The sequence below is a fragment of the Dermacentor andersoni genome, chromosome 2 (assembly GCF_023375885.2).
Source record: "Dermacentor andersoni chromosome 2, qqDerAnde1_hic_scaffold, whole genome shotgun sequence".
Taxonomy (NCBI): Eukaryota; Metazoa; Arthropoda; class Arachnida; order Ixodida; family Ixodidae; genus Dermacentor; species Dermacentor andersoni.
In genome coordinates this window covers 209,847,853-209,852,407 of record NC_092815.1, presented here as the reverse complement: position 1 = coordinate 209,852,407, position 4,555 = coordinate 209,847,853, and the positions used below count along the sequence as shown (strand labels likewise).

General features: G+C 46.1%; 1 pseudogene; it reads right to left on the bottom strand.

Moving 5' to 3' along the window:
* Window positions 1-4,178: 4,178 nt before the first annotated feature.
* Window positions 4,179-4,335, bottom strand: LOC126541029 (U4 spliceosomal RNA; annotated as a pseudogene).
* Between the last annotated feature and the right edge of the window lie 220 nt (window positions 4,336-4,555).

Here is a 4,555-nt window from a genome sequence, read left to right as displayed (position 1 = left end):
ATTGGGCAAGGTGCCGAGGACGGTGGGCTGGCCAGGGGTTTCAGGGCAGAGAGCTGACGTCGGTAGGCAGGTTGGTCAGTGCTTGGATGACGGCGAGCTGATCAGGCCCCCGAGGACCACGATAACGCGGTGGTTTCGTTGATATTGCTATACTATATCCCATAGCAACTCCACCATTACTTGGAGGAAATGGTTGCACTGTAAAATAAAAAGAAACATTATCAGAGATGTTGGTATGACAAATGTATGTGGCAGCGTTTTCATTTGAAAAATTGCCATACTGCAACAATATTATAAGTCTGAGCAGAGAGTTCGAAGGGGTGAATCAAGAAACTTTCTTGCAAGAGATTTGTCAGCTAACACTTTTTAATATTTCGACATATATGGCATATCTTGTACAAGGTGTAACGTAATATTTAGAACAGACATAAAATGCGCAGGATCCGTCCGCCTTGTTTACAGTCCACACCTAGTCAGCGTAGCACTTTATAATTAAAAAATTGCAGCAAAACCTGCTACAGCACAAAAAGCCTAGACGGTGGCCACGAGCGCCGACTTTTTTTCTAATTGTTCTTTCGCCTATATTAATTCTAACCCTCACAAAAATTCGTGGCCACATTGCTGCGTATTTCAAGATGTAGGCTTCTCAGTAGGAATGACGACCGCAAGCGAGCATTTTTCACGAGAGGAGTGCGCTGGCAAGAACGGACAAGACGGCAAGCACTCAGGCGGTGTTGCACCCAGTCGGCGTGCTAGCGACGCATAGAAGGAAAGAGTGAAAGGAAAGGGTGAACGAAGAATATGGCGTAAACGCCACTTTCCCCCGCTGGACCTAGCCCGACCGCGTTTTGGGGTGGCAGCGACGGAGGGCGACAAGGAGGACAATAGTGACCGCGCCGCTTTCCCCCATACTTCCGAGAGCACCCAATTCGACACAGCAGCTTATGGCTGTCTGAACGCTTGACTGATAGCATTGACCAGGCTCACGTGGGTGCGTGGGGGAGAGGCAAGCGGGGGCTGAAGGACGGAAAGCTAGGCCGAAAGAAAAAAAAATCCGGAATGAGCCGTGCCTGCTAAAGGCAAAGACAAGAGGTTGTTGACACGCAAATGCCAAAACGTGCAATTAATTTTTTTTTCTGTCAGGGGCATTCGTACAAGGAGCTTACTACACGTGCACGAACAAACAAATATATTAGAATAGGAGCATGATGATTATGTCCGCGCAACATGCCATGCATGCTAAACAAACAAACATAACTTTCACTAATACATATGCGCTCCATCTCGATGCAATATAAAACGGTTCCATCAGCTCTGAGGCACTGTAATTCTCGATTCTTCTCAGAATCCTGACCCACCAAAGCCGCGGAGCGTACATGCAAATTATACAGTGCGCAGGCAAATTCGTAATACCGTTGCTTCTTATGGAAAGCTCATGTTCTTATTCACGATCAATAAAGCAACGGCTAAATTTATGCGGCTTCCCCTGCTTGCTACGTTGTACACTAGCTTTTCTCTTTAGGGGACGCATTTCGGTAAAGGAGAAGTTCAAAAATGGCGGTGTACCATGCATGGAGTTGACGTGGGAGAACGTATTTCTGGTTCCTGCGCAGTGTGCCTTTGATCAGTGCGTTAGTTTTCAAAACACGTTGTTCAATCTCAGCAAGTCGTAGAGCACTAAAAGCCGACGAGGCGAAAATTGGCTTATTACGGGCCAATGTCCTCCAAAGAAAGCCAACTAGTAACCCATATTGGCAAATCCATACGAAAGTCGGTCCAATAATTCCTGCCTTGTTGAACGGCAGTGCCAATATTGTTTACTGACTGTGTAATGTGGGCCAACATTGTATCTCTATCAGAATGGCACAGCCAATATTGTTTACTGACTGTGTAATGTGGGCCAACGTTGGATCTCTATCAGAATGGCACAGCCAATATTCGCGCCACGCTGTTAACCTTAGGCCATCATTGGGCAAGGAATCAGAATGGCACTGCCAATATTGGAACCACGCTGTTAATCTTAGGCCGTCATTGGGCCAAGAAGTGCCAATATGTTTCCAACGTTGACCCAACCTGACGTGCCGCCTGGAATAGCTAGCCAGCGCGCGCGCGCGACCTATCATTTATTTCGTCATAGACTCTTGTCATACTACGTGAATTTTTATACATACCGAGATGTAGGTGACTGTTTCATGACATGATACTGGGTGCCTACCAAGTTAACGAAACGACCATGAGAGCATCAAGGCATAGGTAGGTGTTTCATGAAATACATGAGATGCGTATCATGACTTATTATTTATTTCATCATACACGCATAGAATAAAGAAACAACTTTAGAGAAGGGAAACTGTACCTTCCACAATGGTTCGAAAATAAGAAGTGGTAGCGCATGGAACTTAGCGCGGGGCCCGACAGATGGCGCTGCTTAAGCAGGAAGCGGAATTTTTTTTTTTTTTTAGCGCAATATCCAGTATGGCCGCTTTATTACGGTGGCGTACGATGGGTACGCGCCGTGCTCGCCTTGCTGGCGTTGCGGCATGCCTCTGCTGCCGCGTTTTAATTGCCAGGAGACTAAAGAGCCTCTACTGACGCCCATACAAACAAGCCACAAGTGAGTGAACAGGACATGCGACTTTATTGGCAGAAGAAAAGCAGTGCATCTTCTCGTACGAGAGCAGAAATAACATTTGCATTTCGAGATACGCTGAAGCCGTTAACGCGAGCTCGTAAACTGCCCACTTTCGTCGTCGCACATGGCGATATGGTAACGAGCGACAATTAGTAGCGCAAGCGAATTGGGCAGTGCACCACCTGTTTGCATCGACAGTCGCCGTAACTATATGCGAAGCAATCGGGTGACGCGAGGGATCTGCTACCGCAACCAACACAGCGACATGGACTAGTCGGCATTTTAGCGTTACCGCATTTTCAGCCTGCACGTTTCTTTTTGCTCTTTCGGGGGCCGCTAATGTGTAACTCATACTTGGTGCCCCACATTCTCAATATGGGCCACATCACGACCGATGAAGGCCCAAAAGCATAATTTGCCCGCGGCTGCAGCAGGAAAGGTCGAATGGGGAGAGCACCAATTACGGTGCATGTAAATTGGGAGTCTTTGTCGCTGTGCGGACTGCAGGAGCAGACGGTTACCTCGGGAAACTGTTCCCCATGCAGCTGACCAGGGCGCCACATCGAAGAAACGTAACACGGCGACCATCATCAAATTAGACTCTGCATTCAATCACCGCATAAGGTTCAGACAATACACTGTACATTGGCTATGATCCACATGACAACAGTGGGCATTCACGCACTACAGGTCGTTTACAGCACATTCAGCTATCCAACTTCAGGCACAGTGCCTGCCTACGTCTTTCGATGATGATGCTGAGCGCTATTTTGCGTTTAAAATGGCAAAAACAACAAAGTTTGTAATGAAGAGTACAATGGAAATTAGGAATGATAATTTTGTACTCTTTATCATGTAATAGAAACGCTTCGGTTATTGTTAAAGAAAGTTTGTAGGTTAAAATTGCGCTTACTAAGGCGCCTCTAGCGGGAGATAATGCGCTCAATGGGGAACCTTTTTAATTGGTGGACTATGCCTGTTTCTTTAGCAGCGCCGCGCGATCGATTTTTTCGCCCTCTGTGGCCATTTGTTGAACTTTAGAGTGTGCGGGGCCTGATACACTCTTGTCATACGATGCCAATTTTGATACATGTATGTGATGTAGGCGACTGTTTTATGACCTATCATTTATGTTCGTCATAGTATGCCAATTTCGGTACATAGGACATAGGCGGCTGTTTCATGACTTACATGACACGCATGTCATTTTGATACATACCAAGTAAACGAAACGACCATGAAAGCACCAGAACGTAGGCGGCTCTTTCATGACCTACACGACACGCATGTGTGTCATGTATTTTATCATTTATTTATCTGTCTATCAGTTATTTCGTCACACGTTTGTGATACAATGCCAATTTTGGCACATACCAAGATGCAGGGCGCCTGTTTCATGATATTACCAAGTTAAGAAAACGACGATGAGAGCAGCAACACGTCGGAGGCTAGCCGCCTCCAGCGCATTTCCGAACTACGATTGTTAAGGTTTCCCAAGTCACAAGCGGTTATCCACGATTATTCTGATTTTTCATTCAATAATGAAGCCCCGTAGGACCTGCCGAGAATTGCCATGGCCGACGGTATTTCATGTCGTCCCGGCGGGGTATTAGGTAAAGTTTCCAACTAGCAATAGTCGCCCCTCAGCTGTGTTTAGAAAAAGTTTATTTCGACAAGAGACGATACGAACACTGAGTCATAATCACGACACAATTCCACCGGGACGATAACATGTAAGAAACGAAACACAGCTATCACTTCATTGGGTACGACAACGCGTCAGCGCAAAGCTTCCTCGTTCACTGTTTCGATATGATCCTATTGCAAGAGGCCCCATTACATTTGCAGTTACTGTGCATGAACTAATTGCGTTTTTCTCAGTAAATGTTCACGCAATTTAAAGAATTTTACATTTTTGCAGTA